This window comes from Peromyscus eremicus, chromosome 17 (assembly GCF_949786415.1).
Source record: "Peromyscus eremicus chromosome 17, PerEre_H2_v1, whole genome shotgun sequence".
NCBI classification, from domain to species: Eukaryota; Metazoa; Chordata; class Mammalia; order Rodentia; family Cricetidae; genus Peromyscus; species Peromyscus eremicus.
The window spans coordinates 38,988,248-39,011,629 of NC_081433.1; positions in this window are offsets into that span (position 1 = coordinate 38,988,248).

The following is a 23,382-nucleotide window of genomic DNA, read 5'->3' on the forward strand; positions in this document are numbered from 1 at the left end:
GGGTCCCTCGGTCCACCGAAATTTGAGGTGCTCACCAAGGTGGATTTGATGAAAACCCCAGTTATGTCTTCAAGCAGAAAAAGTGGGGGTAGAGTGAATATTATGGAATACCCCTCCCCCTTTTCAGGATTAGATCTGTCAGGCTTCCAGGGGAGGGGACTTGTATGGATACTGAATGAAGGTTTGGTGGAGAAAACGAGAAAGCCTAGGTTGTGAATCCACTGACTTGTAAAGAAAGAACAAGTTTAATCCTCACGAAGGATTTATATAAAGCACAAAAAACTGATTTTTACAACCATCTGCAATTAGAGTAATGCTAAAATATTTCTTTTTATCAAAGAGGTACTCTGAAAGTGAATTTTCTTTTTACTTACTCATTATGCCTTTAGAACAGCCCAAGGCCCGGAGATGATAATACCCCTACCACATCTCTGCTGGTATCTGATAGGCAGACTGTGGGAGGTGTTGGTCTCAATATGCATATGGTTTGGCATGAAGCAGCAGGTGTTTAATAATTGTGACTGAAACAGCACCACGGTGCTTCACAATGTGTATCCAAAATTGGCAACGTGGCAAGGAACCAGATACAAGTTTAGCAGTAAGCCCTGGGCTCAAGACATCAGACCCGCAAAGGCCAAGGCAGGGGAAAGGATTACTCCCACTGCGTCCCGAGGAGGCCTCTAAGCTACATCTATCTCCTCACACCTTCTGGTAGGTAATCTACAAAGCTGCTTGACCGCCAAGCCTGAAAGAAGAGCTCACCTACTTAGCCAAAATGAGTTAACAATCAGTTAGGTAGGGGAGCTAAAAGAAGGATGGAAGAGGGAAGCCACTAACATGAAACGGTGATAAACTGGGGCTACTTAACTTGTGTCTTTAGTAGAGAAATTTAAGGTTGAGTAAACATGACCATCTAAATCCTTTAATCCCGCCGCTGACATTTATAGCGACGGAGGGGGATTAATCATTTGATCTCCAAATGAATCATTTTAAGCAGTTAATATTTAAAAGTAATAAACTTTGGAGTTGCAGTAATTAGCCCAGTAGATCTGATTAATGCCTCGGGTTTTTGTCTCTTTTTATAAAACCCAATTTTCGAGACGCACAAAAAGCTGAATTTCCTCAGCCCCGGTACAACAGAAAACACAAGACAGGGGCTGAGATTCCTTTCATTTTTGTATGATGACAGAGGTGAGGGAGAACACTGGAGAAATGAGAAGTTTGGGGTCTAACTGGAAATTCATTGCAGCATTAAGTGCTAAATGGTAAGACCATATGCTCATATTTCTTTTGAAGTCTAGGATCAGTTCCCATTATTCACTATAATGGCATCCAAGACTAAACTAAATTTCAGTCTTTAAAATTAAAAGCATTTTCCTCTTGGCTCTTGAATATTCCTCTGACAATTGCCAACATGTCTGAAGGTTTAATATATTTTCATACTCTAGAAACATACAAATAAAATATAAATAAGAAGAATAAGAAAAGTAAATTTTTTTTCTACTTCATGCCCAAAGCCAGGGTAAAAATGGTGCAGAGACACAGAGATATTATGGTTATTACTTTTGTTTATTTATTTGTATGTGTGACTGCACACACCAGTGTGGTGATATTTTATCTGTGCTGTTTAGAAATTCGTCAACACACGAGTGTGCATGCAAGTGTATGCATGTCAAAGTGTGAGCGTGGGCTGAGCATGCAGAGGTCAGAAGACAGCTTGTGGGTGTCCATTCTCTCCTTCTACCATGTGTGTCCCAGGGATCAAACTTGGATCTTCAGACTTGGTAGCAAGTGCCGTTGCCCACAGAGTCATCTTGGCAGTCCCACACAATTAATATTTTAATCAGAGGAGTTATAAATACTATTTTTATATCTGCCCAGTGCTATTTGTGACATTCTAAAATTATATATATAACCTTCATGTCCTACATTTTAAGAATACGAATTCAATTTTTTTCATCTATTCGGAACATACACTATACAGAAGCATTTAAATACTATGATTTTAGTAATATTGCTAATAGTCCACTGCCTTCACCCACTGGTAATCAATATCTAAGTGCTTAATAGACTTTTTCTAATAGGAAACTGAGGAAATATTTGAAAGGCAAGTTCCCATTGACATGACACCATCTCGTAATCCTTGGAGCATGATCTGGGATATGTCACGTGTGATATTATTGTAATGTGCTTTCACTCAATCGAACCTTTCGGTACCACGGCGTCTGAGGTTGTTTTGAAGTGAGGACTGTGGTTATAGCTCAGCAGAGACTACGTGATTGCACATGCCACCAAATGGAACCTCACCCTGGCTGAACTTGAATGAGAAGAAAACTACAAACCCCAAATGTGCCACATTCAATTACCCATGTTTGACTATGTCTACTTTTGGTTTGGTTTGGGGATTGCTGGTTAAGAAAGTTTCATATACAGGAAAACTCACCAACCCAAAGCAGATACTTTATGCTCTGTAAGAAATGCAGCCACCACAAGCCTCAATCAGATATGGCACCTCTGTACCAACCCACCAAGTTCCTCCATGCCCCGTCAACCCCTAATGGACAAGCATTCCCCTGCTTCTTACAGATCAGCCCTGTCTGCTCTTTGAGCATGTTAATGGAGCCATGCGGCATGGACTCTGGATCCTTTTGATTAGTGGAATGTTTCTGATATCCTTCCATGTTGTCAGATGTCAATGTCATTCTTTGGTACTGTCAGGTCACGTTCACTTGAATGAATTATCCCATGCTTTGCAAAAATTCATTTACCTGGTGAACTTTTTCTGGGTCCATTATGAACATGGGGGCTATGAACACATGTTCTTAATTGTTTCAAGTAAATACTTGGGAAATGAATTCCTGGATCAGGGGACGTGGTGGGGTGTTACAGTTAACTGCCTATAACAAATTGCCAGTTTCCAAAGTGGTTGTGCCAATTCACATTTCACTTTCCATCAGCAATGTATGAGAAATGCATTATTCCAAATTCACCCTTGCATGACACTGCCAATCAGTTCCCTTTCTAAACAGTCACAGGGCAGTTGAGTTTATTTATTTATTTGTGTGTGCATGTGTGTAGGCATGAGCATGCCACGGCACACATGGCAGAGGACAACTTGCTGGTGTTGGTGCTCTCCTCCACGCTATGGATCTTGGGATTGCACTCCCATTTATCAGGCTTGGCAGCAAGCTCCTTTAACCTATCCAGACTTTTTGCCAGGCTTATTTTTTGGTGATTTTGTTTGTTCATCTTTTGGATACAGGTTCTCACTTTGTATCCCAGGCTAACTTTTGATCACCTTGCCTCTGCCTCCCAAGTATGAGATTCACTGAATAACTGAATCCCTACCCCCCAAAGTTGTTCTTTTTAATTCCAGCAATTCTAGTGGGTGAGCTAAAGGTTCCCATGCACCTGTAATCTTCATCTCTTTGGTGGCTAATGATTCTGTGTACTTCATCTGATATATATTAAACATCTGTGTACTTTTTAGGTAACATTTCTTATACAAGTTTTCTTATAAATGATCTGTAGGCACTCTTTAATATATACTATAGATTATATATATAGATCATATCTTTTATAGACACACTATATATTATTCTACATATACTGTATATTATATATAATATTCTATATACAAGCCCTTTGAACACATACATACACACATGTACACAGAAATATTTTTTCGTAGTCCATAGCTTGCATTTTCATTTGCTTAAAGATACTGTACGTAAGCAGAACTATTTGTTTGATGGCGTCTAATTCATCAAGATTTCTTTAATATTTAGTCTTTTGTAACTTAAGAGATTTTTGCCTACTCCAAGATATCCCAGAACACATCTAGCTTTTTATGCTGTTTTATAGTAGAAATCAAAAAGAAAGAGCCAACAAGAAAAATGGTTTGGAATGGCCCTCCTTATTCCTGGAACTGACCAGCTATTGTCCGTGTGGAATGTGACAAGTCTGGCTCTCCTATTTCCTCACCTATCTGAAGGACTTACTAAACTGTGGAAGTATGTAGTGACAGGAATGGCAGGCGATAGAACTTGAGACTACAATTCAAGAGAAAGAAACGGAGAAAAAGGCTTCGATAGAATTATGTATCTAAAGCGTTAAAATTTCCTTCAGCACCAGACGCTGGCTTATAGTTCATCTTTGAGCTAAATCTAAAGAGCTTACACAAGAACCTTGGTGGTGACCCTGTAATCCCAGCATCAGAGAGGTTGAAGTTCTAGGACTGTGGTGTTGGAGGCCAGCCTGGGCTACACAGTAAACTCCAAGACAGCCTGGGCTACAGTGTGAGACCTTGTCTCAGAAACACACAGAGATAGGAAGGAGAGAAATGGAGAAAGAAGTGTGTGTGTGTGCGTGTGTGTGTGTATGTATGTGCATGTGTGTATGTATGTGTATATGTGTATGAGTATGTATGTGTATGGTGTGTGAGTGTATGTGTGTATGCATGTGTGTGTGTCTATGTATATGTGTGTGTATGTCTGCGAGTGTGTATGTTTGTATGTGTGTGTGTGTTGTCTGTGTATGTGTGTGTATATGTGTGTGAGTGTGTATATATGTGTGTGTGTGCATATGTGTGTGTGTATATGTGTATGTCTGTGTATGTGTGTGTGTGTTGAACTGTATCACCTTCAGGCTGGCCTCCTGACACGAAGGCCAGGTTTAGCTCTATCTGGTTGACTTGGGAGGTGGCTTTTGTCCCCTGCCCTCAGACTGAATGACATACATGCTGCGCTCCCGAAGCAGAGATTCTTTCAGGTGATTTAAAACTGGACGTGTTCCCCTCAAAGACCCACACTAGTAATTCAGCCGGTGTCAATATTGTGCTGTCTCTTCATTCTCCCGGAGATTCTCAAAATCCCAATTTTGCCATCGGGGACTCTGTAAGTAAACTTTTACTGTCTCTATATGTCATGCTGTTTTACGCGTGCGTTTGAATGAAGTCTTGGAGATCCCCATTTGTGAATTGCTTCTTTGTTGGTATTGTTTCTTTCTGCTCCTTCTTCAGCCTCCAAATGGTAAGCACACTGAAAGTCCTCACTTTTGGAATGTACCGTGTGCAGAATTTGATGCGGATTGGCAGTGGTAAGAATGTACCGTGTGCAGAAGTTGATGACGATTGGCTGGGGTAAGAATGTACCGTGTGCAGAAGTTGATGAGGATTGGCTGGGATCCCCTGTGAAAATGACACATAGGATGCCAGGATGGAGCACGAAGCTCAACAAGCCATGTGGATTGGAAGAACTCCATCAGCTGCACCCTAGACCCGAGACTGCCTCTTTGGAAGCTTGAGCTCTTCATTCCAGCCAGGGAGACACTTCTTCCTCGTCCGGGACACTCTTCCGTGAGTTGTCCACTGGCCGTGCTGGGAGGAGGTCCCCCGGGTAAGTCACAGTGGAGCCCTTGGATGCAAAGTGATCCACAGAAGGACAGCGAAGTTCAGTGAAGGTTGAGGGCCTGAGAGAAGAGTTGTGGAATTGGCTCCTACCTCTCCCAGAATCAGAGGAGAACCAGCTTACCTATCTGTTCATGTGGACTCCTCATTCTGAAGGCTGTATTCCTGCCAGTTATCCACCAAATTGATATCTGTCTTAGTTTTGGTTTCTACCGCTGTGAAAAGACACCATGACCATGGCAACTCTTTTTTTTTTTTTTTTTCTTTCTTTTTTTTGGTTTTTCGAGACAGGGTTTCCCTGTGTAGCTTTGGAGCCTGTCCTGGATCTCGCTCTGTAGACCAGGCTGGCCTCGAACTCACAGAGATCCACCTGGCTCTGCCTCCGGAGTGCTGGGATTAAAGGCGTGCGCCACCACTGCCCGGCCTGTGGCAACTCTTGTAAAGGAAACATTTCATTGTTGTGGCTCGCGTACAGTTCAGAGGTTCAGTCCATAATTATCATCATGGTGGGAAGCATGGAGGCATGCAAGCAGACATGGTGCTAGGGCTGAGAGTCGTTACATCTTCACAGGCAGGCAATAGGAAGTGATCTAACGGTCACACTGAGGGAAGCCTGAGCAAAAGAGACCTCAGAGCCCACCCCTACAGTGACACACTTCCTCCAACAAGGCCACACCTCCTGATGGTACCACTTCCTTTGGGGGCCATTTTCTTTCAAACCACCACAATATCTGTCTTCAATTTGTAAACGTTGCTTACTAATACATATTTTTAAAAGATTCATATTTATTTTTATTGAGCATGAGTGTTTTGCCTGCATGTATGTCTGCGTGTCTGTGTACTGCCTACTTTTCTGGTGTCCCCTGAGGTCAGAAAAGAGCACTGAATCCCCCAGGAACTGGAGCTGGTGGTTGTGAGATACCACGTGAGTGGTAGGACTTGAATCCAGGTCCTCTGTAAGAACAAGTGCTCTTAATGCTGAGCCATTTCTCCAACCCTAATATATAGATCTTCTCTATGTACACAAGTTAGAAATATATTTTCCTTGCTATAGTGGTTTTGTTTGGGGGTATTATAGTTTATATGCAAATGGTTTTAAATAAAAATCATCATCTACGCATATTATTCCTCCTACAGTTTCTGCTCCCTCCAAAATCCCTTCTAATTTTGGGGTGGCTATGTAGTGCTGTGGGATGTATGGCAATGTGTTGCTGATTAATCAATAAAACACTGATTGGCCGTTGGCTAGGCAGGAAGTATAGGCGGGGCAAGGCGGAGAATAAAGCTGGGAAGTGGAAGGCTGAGTCAGAGAGACACTGCCAGCCGCCACCATGACAAACAGCATGTGAAGATGCCGGTAAGCCACGAGCCATGTGGCAAGGTATAGATTAATAGAAATGGATTAATTTAAGCTGTAAGAACAGTTAGCAAGAAGCCTGCCATGGCCATACAGTTTGTAACCAATATAAGTCTCTGTGTTTACTTGGTTGGGTCTGAGGCTGTGGGACTGGCAGGTGAGAGAGATTTGCCCTGACTGTGGGCCAGGCAAGAAAACTAGCTACAATGTAGTCCCTGAAACAGACTATATGGATTCACAACCATTTTCTCCTGGCTACCTCTGTTATAAGAACTCCAGAACAAAAATAGAATGTTTCTTTTCATCCTGTAGCAAAGAAGGACCATGTAACAGAGTTCTGAAAAAGGGAGTTGCTGGAAGTCTCAGGGGAGTCAAGAGAAATCGTTCAATACATAGAAGGGCCGCACGCCCTTGCATTCACTCCCATTCCAGCAGGACTATGTAAGTGCATCAGCCACTTAGGGATCCACAGGAAAGAGCCACACACTAGGGTGGCAGAGCAGAAAAGATGGAGGATCCTGGTTCCTGGGTGGCAGCTTTGATCATTGGCCGTTCAGATTATTTGGGAGAACATAATTCCTTCGGGTGTTTCAGTCACTGTGTTTGTTGCTTTCACTCATGGCCCAAGATGTCTGTGTGTTACCCCGACTCTCAAATTAACTTCTAGAATTCTTATTGCTTTTCCCCGCCCAACATTTGTCTTTAATCCATCTTAATTTATTTTTGAATATGTTGAGAGATATGGGTCCAATTTCATATTCTTCCAGATGGATAACCAGTTGTGCCAGCTCCATTTATCAAATCCTACTGAATTAGATTTTTGTGTTTTGTGTTAAGTTTCTCCATATACTACGATCTATTTCTAAAATGTTACTCTGTGACACTGAACTACTTCTTAGTCAACAACACATTGATGTGACACAGTACTTCATACTGTAGACAGTGTATACAAGGCCACTTCAGCCCCACTATTCACCTTTTACATGTGTTTTGCATCTAATTTTAGACTTTCATTCTTCTAAATGAATTTTAAATCATTTGCTTGAATTTAAAATAATCCAAACTTCCTGGGATATCATTCAACAGCTTTCACTTTTGTGTATTTATTTTGAGAGAACTGTTTTTTTTTTTCAGATTGCCATCTTCTCACCCCCAAATCACTCTCTTCCTAGTCATTCAGATCTTATTTGTTGTATAGCAATATTTTATGAAGTCTCCATGTCATTCTCTTAAAAAAAAAGAGTTCTACAGTGATAGCTGCCATTATGGCAGCACAATTTTTACTTCCAAATTTAGCCAATTTTCAATAATTAACAATTATTATGACCTCTTAATAATAACAGTAGATAATATGCACCAGACATTCTTTTAGGTGGTTCACATATTTGCACTCACACTTAAAATCTACAAGTAAGAAAATGCCTGTTAATCCAACCACTGCGGAGGCTGAGACAGGGTTGTGAGTTCAAGGTCAACCTTGCCCATACGCTGAGTTCTAGACCAGTGTTTCACTATACAGTGAAAGTTGTTTTTAAAAATAAAAATGAACAAATAAAACTTGAAACAAAGAGCACAACGAACAAAACACAAAGAAAGAAAACTGAGTATATTCCAAGCAAACTCTCTGGTTAAGATAAAACGGCCACACAGCTAATGAATGGCCAAGCTGAGAATCAAACATATGTTGTCAGGATCGCAATCTATACTTTTAACTTGTATATTATAATACTTATGTTGTCTATATGTTAAGCTTGCATTAATTTACATATCAAAACGCACTTCAGATTCTATCTTTATACCCTACAGCACATGGTTTTGTGGGCATATAATCACATAGTGAAAAAAAATTGCTGATTTAACTTTTTCCAAAATATATATCCACCATTTTTTCTTCTCATATCACAGATACCAAAATATCAAAATAATTTTGATTACTAATTCTGACATTAGGTGAACCTTTTATATGCTACTGATTTCAAATGAAAGACCCTAGTATCTCACTATTTAGAGTGTTGTTTAGATGTTTCAAAGAACATCTTAAATATGACATATTTATGTGTCTGTATCATCTAAAATTTGATGTACTTATGTATATCTATCATGTTAAATATGATGTATATATATATATATATATATATATATTTCATGGGTTCTTTCTTATTCTTACTTAGTATGTTTTCTTTTAAAAAGAACGTCTTCTAAATTTTATCTAAAACTTTCCCACCATGTACTGATAACATCATGCTTTTATATTTTGATTTATTAACCTTATTATGTTAACAGATTTTCTAACACCAAAAAAGTCTTCCATTGTCTGTAAGATTAATAAATACTTGGTTAATAATTTGATCTACTGGACTCTTTTCTTTATATATTGGTGGGTTTTGACATGAAGAAAGTGATTTAAAAATGGACACAGTACAGAGAAACAGTGTAGTCTACACAGCTCCGACCTGCATCACTTGAGGAGGACTGTGCCAGACAGCTTTTTTAACACTGGATTGAATGTACTCTAGGCTAATTTTTCTTAACAAGTCTTTCTTCCTGTTCTGAAATTTTCTGGATTAATCATCATTTTTGAGAAGCAATAATTCCTCTGAGGTTTTCATACTCCTATCTTAGGCCCCATTTAGTTGATACAACCCCTCCATCATATTCTGAGTTCTTAACATGCACATTCATATTTAGGAGACTTTATTTAATTTTTTTTTGTGCTCCTAGAGACCGAAGCCAGAGCCTCACACATTGTAGGCAAGTACTCTAGGGTGAAGCTATGTCCTTACCCCTTTCTCTTTCTTCCCTTTTAATTGAGAGACAGGGTCTTGAACATGTGCCTCAGTCTCTAAGTTGGAGGAGAGCTTGGACCATCATGCCCAGCCCCAGCCTTTTTAAAGAATCAACGTTTTTCTTTGTTTTAAATTCTAGTTTTATATTGGTGGCCTAACTCTTACTTCCTTTGGTGTATTTTCTGCTGATTCCTCATTTCTTAAGATGTATGGCAAATTCTGTCATTGTTGGTTTTTATTCTTTAAATATATTCCTTGTAGATATTTTTTCATTATTATGGCTTTTAGCATCTTCTATAAATTTTAGAAGTAGAACTTTTTTTAAAAAATTTTCTATTGCTTCTGCTCACTATCAATGAACATAATAATCCATGGGGAGAAAAAGCATTTTGGTTTATCTTTTTGTCATTTAATTTTACTCTATTTTGTGACCACATTTTGATTATACAATCTCATGAATATTTTGTTTCATTTTTTTATGATTATAGACATCCCTAATTGGTTTCTGAAAATTATTCCATAATACTGTAACTGCATCGTTTCTATTCAGCATTATAATTTCTGTACACACACATATTGTAGCTAAAGAGAGAGTCTCACTGTGCACTTTGGAGCCCAGACTGGCCTCAAACTCATGATCCACCTGATTCAGCTTTCTGAGTTTGAGAGTCATCTATACAAACCACCATGCTTACCAGCTTGCTCTCTTATTTTTTCTTTTAGATCGGGCTGATCTTGAAGAGGACAATTTAAAATAACACATTATAAGTGTCTTTTAATGAGGTTTCTTTTTTTTTTCTAATACTTTTGGCTTTATAAACTTTAACTATTACACCTTTTAATGGACGTAATTGAAGAGACCGCCTTTGTTGCAAGGGTACATTTGAAACTCTGGGCCTCACATGGGCTATACATAAGTACTCCATCTCAGAGCCATTCCCCCATTCCTATTAAATATTTTAATAATAACTTCTATCTTTATAGATATTAACAAAGGTACCCTTATTTTGTTTATTGCATGCATTTACCTGGTGTCTCTTTATTTTTAACCTTTTAAGAAGGCGTTTTCAGCATGCTCCTTATGAATACCAATAACTTTTATGAACCACGTGAATAGCTTATGTCAAAGTTCTGAACATTTATATTTCATACAATGCATGTTATAGACGTGATTCCTTCCATCTCGCTTTATGATTATTCATGATTTTCCTTGTTTCCTCCTTTTCCTGGGAGCTGTTTTTGCTAATTTGGCCAGATTGCTATTCATTCCCCTTTCCCCCTGCTAATTAGGTAGGTCTATTGTGCTTTTTCATTCCCTTAATGATCACCTTCCTTTCCTGACATTCATATTCAAATGCATGTTTTTCATTATTACATGAATGCAAGATAGCAATTATTTCGCTCAGAGAAAGCTCTGTTTCTTAAGGGTTTCCCCTCCTTCCCTTCAGATGAGATGTGATTTTGGAAGGAATTCGCTGACTTTTGGCACCACTTACCCCAACCATCGGAGTTTGCAGAGATTCCTGAGCACCTTTGCTTCCAGTCCCATCCTCTGATGAACCTGTCCATCTTAGTGATCCTTCTACATTCCCTGCCGCTCTGCCCTCACTGTGTGAGTTTTCACTATCATCTTGCCCCCTCCTGGCCCTTCCATCTTACTCAGTGGCTGTCTCTTCTTGAATACTATGGCCCAATGTCGATAGACTCTGAATCTTTACCTGCCCTAAATGTGTATCATTTTTGCTGACAGACAAACGACATGCAGCCCAAGTCCACTTTGAAAGCACAGTGTCCTTCTCGCTTCAGCCTACCAAGTGCTGGGACTACAGACATGAGCCTCCACATCTGGCTAATATGTATGATGGGTCTCAAGATGTGCTGCCTCGGATATTGCATTACCTTTGCATTGGTGGGAGCAAAACAGGTTATGATTGGCAGCTAAGAACTATGTTTTCAAGAAAGCATTTACTGTTTACTCTGGTCAATAAGGTAACTCAAAGCAGGATGAAAGCCGGGCATCTCTTCCTCATTTTATATGTGTATCCTTCACTTTGGACAACTGCTTATCTCTGCAACACAGTCATGTTCATCGTTCAAGGACTGTCTCTCTAGGAGTTAGCAACCCCTAGACTATCTCATTCCCTCATGGCTGAAGGCACAAAGGTAAGGAAGAGTGCCGCCAGGCCTCTTACGCTGCCGTCTTTACACAATGTGTAAGTCTAGTTCTGAACTCCTAAACAAGTCAGGTATTAGAGGCCTGGAAGGCCATTGAGGATGGAGTCTTCCACTAAAACCCACAGTTCCTTGTAAAAGCAGGAACTAAAACTGAAGGACTTTGACTGATGGTCAAAAATCAGGTGTGAACTGCATCTCTGTCCCTGGGTTGAACTAGGACTTTCTAAACTGTACATTAGAAGATTACTATCTAGCAAGAGACTCTCTGACAAAGAACAAATATATTCTATGGCCCTCTTCATTAAGGTTTAATCCAAATGGACCTGTTAATCACCTGGACAGGAAAATGCCCTCCAAGAAAGCTGTCTAAGACACTTTAAGACACAGCATGAAGTCTACCTAAGAATGGAAGTAATAAACACAGTGGTCCCCTTGGCTGTTGCCCACTCTTACCCCATAAGAGTGGTTTTTTTTTTGGGGGGGGGGGTTGGCTATGCTCACCCCATGAGAATACTTTCTTCTCAATAATCTTGGCTACCGGCCACTCTCACCCTGAAGAGTGCCTTGTATTTTTCTGTAACATACATATCTTCTATGCTACCCTCTGTCTCATCTGAATTCTTTTTTTGTGGACATCACAAGGACCAGCAAAGGGAAAGGCTTGCAGAGAAAGAGCCCAGTAACGATCACTGCCCTGAATCAGCAGTCAGCGTGGAACAGGCACAGCACAGCCTCATGGGACAAAACCCTTCACAAAGTGAGGGCAATTATACGTGACGACAAGGCTGTGCCCTGGAGGAAAAGTAACTCCCGAGAAACAGGATGTCCACTCCAGCAAAGGACACATTACTGAACTAGAACCAAGATGGTGATCATCCAGAGCACGGTTAGAGCAGCAGTACCTACTCATGCGTCCTTCCTGATTCCCGTTATGATTCTTCCTCTTTTTAAAACTAAAGCTCCTATCAGTTCCCCAAAGACGGATTTTGGGGTTCACTAGAACCCCTTTTTCCTGTTCTTCTTCCTAATGTGTACATGGATTAAATGTCTTTTTTTTTTTTTCTTTCTGGTTTTCATCATTACTTATTTCTTTAGCTGTTATAATGAGAAGGATAATCAAGCCTGGACCTTTGGGAGCCCAGAGACCATCTGTTGCCCTTAATCTCTGGTACAAAGGTCATTCTCCCCTTAGCCCCCTTCCGTGAAGGAAGTCACCAAGTCACGGCCCAGAAGACCCAAGGCTGCCCTGCACTCCATTCTGAAGCTTAGAGTGCGGTGTAAACTATCTCCCTGGCTCTCCAGGGTTCATCCTCTGTGTGACGCCCATACTGGTTTGTCAGGACACACTAATGTGCCTTTTCTCTTGCTAGTCTGTCTGCTGTCTGTCTATCTGTTTTACGGATCCAAAGTGTCAACACACCAAAAAAAAAAAAAAATGAAATCGAGGATGTTTTATTTCTATATCAGTATCAGATAATATTCCCTCTGCCCATACTTCTTCAATATTATCTACCTCTTCACCCAATCTAAGCATAACCATACACATTTATCTGTGCCCAGAATTCTCATTTCTTTATGTAAGCTCCCATAATACATGTGTATGCTCTTCTCTGCCTGACCAGTCTTTGGTTAGAATGGCCATGGTTACAGACTTAGTGACGGGTGAGAAAAGACACTCTTCCCTTTTCACAGTATCTCCCTCTTTGTACAGGATCCTAGGGTTGTCGTTTCCTATCCCGACAAACATCATTTCACTCCTTTGTAATTTCTACTTGGCACAGTAGAAATTCATATAATCTTATTTTTGTAAATGAGAAGAAAAATCAACTTGTTTGTCTTGCTAGAAAATTATAAGATATCTTTATTTCTAAAGTTAAAGCACTTTTTTCCCTTGGTTGTGCTTGTATGTATACTGTATATGTGTATACAGTGTATCATGAGTGTGTGCTACATGTGTATGTTTTGTATCGCTCGCATACATGTGTAAGTGTGTGGGTGTGTGTGCATCTGATTTTTGCTTTCTGTTTTGGGTACTTATTTTATTTGTCATTCAAAAGTCATTCATTTGGATTTCAACTAAGACCATACTCTTTTCTTCAACCAGTTATTTATTTTACATGTTTTTATTTTAATTTTGATGTTGAGAAGTAAATTCAGGGCTAACCATGGGTTCTATTACTGAGCGATATCTCCAGCCTCTTTTATTTTTTGGTTTCTAAATTATGTTTTTTTTCCCCTTCTAGTACTTGATTATCATTGCTTTTGTTGGTTGTAAGTTCTATTGTTACAGGTTTCTGTAGGTGTTATTATATATAGTTAATTATGCATATGTCTGTGTGTCTGTGTGTGGGTCTGTCCATGTGAGTTCAGGTGCCCAAGGAGACCAGAGTTGTGGGATCCCCCGAGAGGTGGAATTACAAGTGGTCGTGAGCCACCCCTCAGAGCCACCGCAAGTGAAGTACATGCTCTTCACCGCTGACCCGTCTCTCCGGCCCCCGTATTTTTTACTTTACTTCTCTTATCTCCACTATCCATTTTCCTTGGGAGCCTCTGTTCTGTTTTTCTGCCTCCTATGCCGCTCACTACTTGCTGGGTACCATTACGCATTCTGTTTCCTTGGGGTTCTGTGAGAAACCACAGGACATCCTAAGAACGGGACTTTCTATTCCCTGAAGCAGATCTCCGAATTGGCCTTCACATAATAATACCAAGAGTGGAAAAAGGAATCTGCTTAGGCTTCCCTCCAGCCTGAGGGGACAAGACAGCTGCTGTCCCTGTAAGAGGGACATTCACTCACGTAAGCTTCACTTCAGAGGCAGGCCAGCCTCTGTCTAGAACTCTGAACCTACAGCATCCTTCTTTCTGGTCTTTGCCCGTTCTGAATTCCCACGAGTCACAAATGAAGGAGCGCCTGCCTTCACTCAACCCTTCAGGACCCTCACAGTTCCTCATCTTATCTGCGCCGCTGACCAGGGTCATCACTGGGCTTGCTCAGCTAGGAGGAGGGCGGAAGGGGGACTCATTCATCCTGGGCATCCATTTACAGAGAGCCCAGACGACTCTTCCAGGGGCCTTTTGTTTCTTCTTCAACAAGGGGCAGAATTACACATGAAAGATGGAGCCGGACTGGGGATGTGGCCAGGTGGCACAGTGCTTATCTACCATGCAAGTTTGCCCCAGCTCCATGGTCAGGGAGACTTAGCTCAGGAGGTAGGTCCACATGAGGAACCTTCCTCTCCCCGTCTCCTCTCTCTCACGGCTCACCAGCAGAACTCCCCAAACCACATATGAACTGAACCTAGATTAACCGGGGATGAGGTGACAGTGCCCAGTTGTGGGAGCAGGGTTTCTGGGAACTGCATTATCACAGGGCTAAAGAGGAAGCAAGTCCCAAAGGGATGCTCTTCTCAGGGCGGAGCCACACAGCTAGCGTAGACCAGAGGTGAGTCATGCTTAGCCACCACCCAGAGCTGTCCTCAACCTGCCTTCCCCTTCTTTACAAATGTAGTTCCTATTTTGATTTCAGTGATGCGTCAGCATAGATACGATGTTGACAGTGATAACCTTCCTCTCTGTGGCCAGTCTAGAAATTAAAAATGCACAGGAAGTGTGTGTTTTCCAATTCTAAAGTTCATAACACTCACATAGAAGACTATATTAGACACTAGGTTTGGGACTATTTCGAGGGGGCAGCGGAGTTTTGTAGGGTTGTAGTTCACAGGAACTAAAGTTTTCTTATTCTTAGAGGAAAGCCTTTCAGATTTCAACCCTAGAACCAATATTCCATGTTGAGGTTGATATCTATTCTTGTCTGGTCAGGAATTACCAGAGGCACGTGGGCCGCTCTAGCATGGGGGAAAAAAAAATCTTGTATTTTATCCCTTCTCCTAAACTGGGGGCTGATGGTAGGCAGCTGTTTTGTGAGAAATGTGTCTCTGACCTGATGAGGTAAATTCTCTTCAAAGAGGAATCAAAGAAAATAGTATCTAAGAATGCAGAACATGTCATTGTCACCCCAAACCCCTCACTCGTACAGTCAGCCGCAGAACTGCAGAGTGAGCAATTCTCTCTGTCGGCCAAAAAGGCACCAGGAGATTTAAAGATGGGGGGGGGGAGCGAGAGGGAGGGGGGAGAAGGAGAGAGGGGGAGGGGGAGAGGGAGAGGGAGAGAGAGAGAGAGAAAGAGGGAGAGGGAGAGAGGGAGAGAAAGAGAGGGAAGGAGAGGGAGAGAGAGAGGGGGAGAGGGGGGGAAAGAGGGAGAGAGAGAGAGAGAGAGAGAGAGAGAGAGAGAGAGAGAGAGAGAGAGAGACAGAGAGAGAGAGAGACAGAGAGAAAAAGAGGAAGAGGGAGAGGGAGAGAGGGAGAGGGAGAGAAAGAGAGGGGAGGAGAGGGAGAGACGGAGAGACAGAGATGGTGAGACAGAGAGACGAAGAGATGGAGAGAGAGAGAGATCTGTGTGAGATCCAGTCCACTTGCCCATAGCTGTGAAACTGAAATCATCCCAACTTTACAAGATCTAAATATAACATGTAATTAGCAGGAGTCACCTGCCAGTCAGCAAAGCCATAAAAATCTGATTAAAATCGAAGGTGATGACAGGCCAGCAAATCTGTTGGTAAAAATAAAAACCTTGTATTTCTCCATTTGAGGTCCCCGTGTAACTGCATCAGCGGGGTCTCTATCCATCCCTTCCTGCAGGTGAAACGGCATTTTCCTGTGTCACTTAAGGAAGAGAGAGAGGGATGCAGGATCCAGGGAACAATTTGCTTTAAAACTCTGTAGATGAGCTAAATTAGCATGATTCTCTGGAACTGTTTCAAAGATCTCTGGCTACTGCTAATATTGTTAATCTTTCATTTTTATTGTGTGTGTGATGTCAGGAGCTGTGGCAGGAAGCACATTTTGTCAATTAAATAATTAATCCCACAGCATAATAGTCAGTCAGGAAGAATTGACATTTGTCAGGTTCAAAGCGAAAGAAAGCCTGGGAGATTTTTTTTGATTATGCTTGCTCAAGAAAAACATAATTTGATAGCAAGCTTGCTTATTCGTTTCTCTGCTACACCTACCAGTCCTGCTCTGAGAAGGACAAAGGAGAAGTCTGGGCTTGGGACATGGCTCCCTTGCTGTGCAAGCATTAGGACATGAGTTCCGATTCCAGCACCCATAGAAGAAGTACTTGGCTGGATGTCAACCTCTGGCTTTTACAGCGCGCGCGCGCGCGCGGGGGCACACACACACACACACACACACACACACACACACACACAGAGAGAGAGAGAGAGAGAGACAGAGACAGAGACAGAGACAGAGGAGAGACAGAGACAGAGAATGTTCATCCTCATCTACCCGCCAGAAATTGAGATCAGTTTTATTTCCTGTACGTGACTTGGATGTGCTCACTTCTCACTATCCAAACCAGCAAGTGGCGATTTTTATACTTTTTTCTTTTTGGGTACTGGGGCTAGGCACTGGAGGCTGGCGGTTCAATGGGCCTCCGTGCAAGTCGCAACTCTGGGAGAGCTAGCCATGGCATCTCCAAGTCTCCCTGTCTCAATCTGTGAACGGGTTTGCTGCGGGGCCTCCATCAGGTGACCACACACAGCCCACTTAGTGTATCAGAGCACAGTCCACACAGGTACACCTTAGCCAGAGTTAGCCGTACTTGCCATGGATGAGTTTAACGAATCCTACTTCAGGGGCCTGAGGACTGAGTCCTAGCACCTCTAAGCACTACACTTTGGCTTTTCCTTTCCTTGTCTGCTCCTCCACGAGGATCCAGATGAGAGGCCTCCATCTGCTGCCTGGCTCACGCTCTCCCTCACTAGTCCCTGGCTCGCAAGGAGCTGAGCAACAGTGCTCTCTGGTCCCCTAAGAACTCGGGTTCCACTGTTTCCACAGATGGTGTCGCCAATGTCGTTAACAACAGCCTGCGCTGGATTAGCGCTGCCTAGGAGGTGAAAATCTAAGTGAGCTATTTTTAACCTGTTTAAGCATCCTCCGCTCTGCCAAAACTAAATGCTTGCTTGGGGTGGGGATGAGCCTCCCCGACGCTTTCTGCCACATGTGCGACTGAGGTTTCCCCTAACAGTGCTCGACAACGTAGGACCGTTCTACGGCTCTTCCCGTAACATGGCACTAACCGTTTATTTTTGTCATAGAAAAGCAAGACTTCGTGTAGGGTTTGGGTGGCATGCATCACCGACTTTTTAAAAAAATAAATGGTGAAAAAAATGTATGTTGATAATGTCTGTCAGCTGTGTAGACAATCTGAGAGGAAAAATAGGTTCAGCATTCTAGTACATGGTATGGGGATCACACGAGTGTTCCCTGACTTACCAAGGGTACACAGCAAATGCGCTCTGTATCCCCTTTGAACTGAATTAAACATCTGAAGCTGTCTTGTCCCTTTTCACGAGATTTCAGTATTCAGTGCAGCATGCTTTTGAGGGGGGATTTCTCTCTAGGAAATCCAATGAATTTAGTTTAGAATATAAACTGATGGGGACAAATGCATCCCCGTGCACTTCATTTAAAACGGCTTCTCCAGTGATGCAGAGGAGAAAAGCAGTGTGGGCAAGTGTTGGAATCACGAATGGCGGATGTCCCGCGTCATCACTTCCTAAAGTTCCCTCCTTTTGCTCCAGCCTTCTGTCAAGTTCTTAGTGGCTTCCGTCAGTGAGGTGACTGAAAACATACGCATCTACCCTTGGTTACTAAAGTTCCATTTCTTCTCTTCTCCTGATGACATTAGCCAAGGGGCCCCAGCTCTATGGAATCTGAAATGCACATGTAGGAGGCTTTTATTTTTACTGGGGAAATCCTGCCCACATCTCAATACTCTACAAGCCAAAGGTAACTGTGTGCCTTATTTTAAAACAAGCTACTTGTTTTAAAGTATAAGGATCAGTCATTCTAGGATGGAGTCACTGTTTTACTGGCAAGACAGGGAGCAGAGAAGAAGAGTGTAAAAATGGTCAGGAAATATATACAAATGACCAAGCCATAGGGTCATCTGGGAAATGTCGGCTGTGTTAAGGTATGCGGTTGCATGGGAGAAAGAAAAGGGAATCCTGTGACTCACTCTTGTACAATACAGACACTAGTGGATGGCGGGGCTGGTTGGAACGTGAGCTTATCTGGAACCCTAACTCTATTCTCATGGGTTCTCGTGAGGTGTTTTCTCTCTCAACCCCTGTTTTTCTTCACCATCTCTAACTCTAAGAGCAGTGTTTGTGAGTGTCTTCATTCAACTAAGAAAAACTTGAATTTCGGGCTTCCGTACACATACTTGGATCATGTCTAAAACTCCCACCTTCACACATGCGTAGATGCGGGGCTGAGAATTGTTCTCTACGCCTGTCCGTACCCAGGTCTGTAAACCCACGTGTCACGCAGGTGGCTTTCTACCTCTCCTCCGTCACCCACTGGGTATCTCAAAACCAGAACCAGCTTTCAGGACAAAGAAAATAATCATTCCACCCTCTAGGGCTTGAAACCCAGGGGCACCTCTAAGTTAGGAACACGCATGCGTACATGCCTTGTGTTTTACTAGGAGTATGTACCTACCTTGTCGAGTGTACTCGTCTGCTTCTCTGTGGACCAGATCCTTTACTCTGTTTCCGTAAAGCAGCCGTGATGAATCATGATCAAAAGCTTTCAGGGTTTCGCTGGAGCTGTAAGACTTCTGTGTGGGGACCCTACACTCCTCATTGTCCGCAGATGAGTTTGTGTATCGCCGTTCTTTTTCTCGTCTGCTCTTGGTCAAGGAGCAGTAAGGCCTACGTTCTTTCACATCCATACTTCATTCCTTCTCTGCGCACATGGGTCCTGCTCGTCAGAACTTCACGCTCAGAGTTCAGTTCTCACTGGCCTTTCTGCAAAGATAGAAGGTTGGCATGACGTCAGCGTACCCGTCATCGGCAGACTGACCCCTTTCCAGCCTTCTCAACGCATGGGCTGAAGAGCGGCTTTGACAGCCACCATCCCATTTTCAATACCGAACTGAGTTCTGTAGGATTCTAACAAACACAGTCTGTAACGCCAACAGGTGTGACACACTTTCTGCTCTGGACATTCGTACCAAGCACGTGACATGATTCTCCCCCCCCCCCACCACATAAATACAAAACAAAAATTAAACTCAAGCTTGAATATCACTATAGAAGCCAGCTAAAAATTTGGGGGCAGTAGTTTGTTCAATACCCCGTAGTGGAAAAGTTTCTCCCATTGTATTTACTTTTTGTGCAAATAAATTTCCTTTCTTTTCCTTACCAAAAAAATAAATAAATAAATAAATAAAATAAAATAAAGAAAGAAAGCATGTTATTATTATTATTTTTTCACCTTTTTAAATCATAGGAACAAATTGGGAGATTCTTACAGCTGGAACTTCATCAAATGCATTGAATAGTTTATTCATTTTTTTTTAACAAAGACTTTTGCTTCAGAGGGCAATTTTCATGTGTTAAGGACCTAAATGTCTTGAGCTACGGAAAGAGCTGGTCCTCCCTCACGCCCCCCTCCTTAAAAAGCGCTTATTTTCTTCCCTCGCATGTGAACTTAATCAGTTCTACCCTGGTATTTAAGGCAATTTAAGTGGCTAATTTGATGGGGGCACTTTTTTTTTCTTTTTTCCTTTCTTTTCTTTCTTTCTTTTTTTTTAAAACTGCCGATAGCGAGAATATGTTAGAAGGAACAGAGCAAATTGTGTTTCTTTGCTTAGCAACTGTCTTTTTTCCTGGATTTGCTGAACCGACATCGGAGAGGGCTCAGGGTCCGCCGCTATCTGGAAGAGGGAACGATGCCCAGGGCTAATCCGCCTTCTGTGGTCCTCTTTTGTCCTTATTGTGTCTCATTTTGTCCTGCATTTTAACCTGAAGGTTCCCGGGAGCTCCGTCTTCAATCCTCAGTGGATTGCCCCACCCCAATCCCACTTTCCTAAATCTAATCTTTATCCCACTGATGCCACAATCAACTTGAAACAGACTCCTCCCTGGTCCTCTCTTTGCTTCTGATTCCACAGGGCTGTGACTTCCACTTAGGTATTTTCTTCCATGTAGATTCCCCATGCAGAAGAGGCTCTTGCCCCTTCTTTACTGTGGACGCTCATTAGATGCGTCCCACAGCTCCTTCACGTGCTTCTGGTGTGGCGGCATCTGCTAGCCTCTGATTCTCCCACATCAGCACCCCTTACATCGAAGTTGCCCACTAATCTTCCTTTTTCCAGCTTACCAAGACAGCTAGCTCCCAAGCCTCTCACTCTCAGCCTCTGCCTTCCATCCAGACACTCAAAGTGGGGCCAAACTCTGGGCTGGGCTGGTCACACCATCCACTGTATTTGTTTACAAATATTTGGAATACTCTCCAAGCCATGTCTTCACCCAGATTCCATGCCCCACTGCAGGGATGACCAGTGAGGGTTTTCCTCAAATGGGGTTCTATATTTTTCTACTTTTGAATTGAACTAGGCCATTCAAAGGAGTTATTAATATTTCATATTGTTCAAAAAGTCTCCATTTCCCCATCATTTTTTCCTTTATCGTGGCTTTATTTTTTAATGTACTATTTTTCACTGACTTTCTGATTCACTACTCCATTATTCTCTTACCAATTCTTCTAATAGTTCTTAATAAAACCTGAATTTCCTTATCGTAGCTTTCCTTTCAGCTCACTATGCAAAAATAACTTAAGCTAATGTGACAGAGACTATAAGAAAATTTATGAGTTTCCTTATTTTTATTATTCTAACAAGACAGAAATTATTTTAAGTAAATATTTACTGAATGCCTTCCATGAGTGCTGAGGACTCAGGAGTGAATAAAAAATGTCACTGCTCAAATGGAGCCTCCATTTGGTTAATGAAATAGTAACATGCTTTCCAGTGCAATTGTTCAATAGAAATTATAGGAGGTTATATGTGGACTAGGCTCCTACACCAGGCCCCCAAAGGGTCACACATGCTAGGGTTTAGAGCAAAAACTGTGGGATTATCCTTTTAACTGTCTGAGAAAGAGATTCATGCAAGTGCGCCAAAGGAGCCAGCTTCAATCAATATGGTAACCATGGTCTCATTGCTTTTCTTACAAAAACTAACCTGAAGAAACTGCTGGCCAACCAGATTCTCTTTCTGTTCTCACCTTACAGGAAGCACAATTTCCAAATGATTGGTCATTGCTCTTTGCTTCTGTTTTTTTTTTTTTTTTTAACAGCCCTTCTCTGTTTATAAAAACCAACCTGTCTGCTGAGCCTATTAAAATACCAACTCTGTGTTACAGAGTGATCAGTGGCCTGATTCCAGAATCTTAAGAAAAAGACATTAAATGACCTTAATGATCTTTAAATTACATTGTTATAATTTCATCCTTTGACACATTGAATAAATATGTCTGAAGTTCAACACAAATTTCCTTTCTAAACTAGCGTTTGGCTCTTTGGAGGAAAGGCTATATAGACTCTCAAAATTAAATGGTCATCAAAAAGCCTTTTAATTGACCAGAAAATACAGTTCAAGCATTTCCAGTAATATACATTCGGAATTCCAAGGCATTGCAGAACTTCCACATTGCATCCTACGTTGATATCTGTTTTGAAATTAGCATTCTTAACGAAGGGGATCAGCAAAACCATATCCCAAAGTATGGTCCTTTGACATGCTGCACAATTCACTTTCAATTTTCATGATCCAATTTTGTGTTCTTATAAATGAGTTACTCATGTAGTTCTCTGATATGGTAACATGAGTGTATTGTCACAGAAGTGATACTGTAACACTGATTAAATGTTAAGATATTGGCATTAGAGGTAGCGTTAGTTTTGTTCTGTGGCACTGGGAACCAACCCAGGCCTTGGCTATCATAGGCAAGTACCACACCACTGAGCTACTTGCTTCTCGGCATCACTGCTTAATGTCGTCTTATGTCTGTTTCTCTGTTAGTAGGTAGAGTGGTCTTGAACTTTTCTTCCAGTTTGGGGATGAGGGGTTTTGCTGAACTATACGGGCCCGGCTGTCCTTGAACCTATGATCCTGTGTCTCAGCTTTGTGTATGCTGACCCTACAATAGTACACCACCAATGTCCGACCAGTACTCTAACATGATAGGTCACTTATAACACCAGATAACTAAGTTTTGTTTGCAAAGCAATTCTAAGTTGCCGAGATGAATCAAGATAAATCAAATATAATATCAAAGACAGAGGCAGTCTGACATTAGGCACTCATAACAACGCAAAGTTCTCTGTATCTATCATGCCACTTTTGTATATAGCTCAAACTCTTTGAGGATTTAATCTACACTGTAATGCTTACAACTACAGACACGTTTCTGATGGAAGTCAATGAGTTCAATATGATTTCAAAAGGCAGTTTTGTGGGTTATCTCCTCCACTCAGGGCTGAGAATGAGAAGATTAAGAACTGTAACTGCTTGAGAAGTGCTAGACGGTTGACATCTTTTGACAGTGACTTCTGGTGTCTCACACAGGAGAAGGTCATTGTGCACAGGCGCCACATAAAGAACTTCATAAACGGGGCAGGAGGTGCTGCCTTCGGGAAATAAAGCATTGCAAAGCAAGTTAACCAAAAACATGCTTTTTAAATGGATACGAGACCAACAGCATACTGACATTTGGACACAGTCAATTTCCATTACCTCCTTGA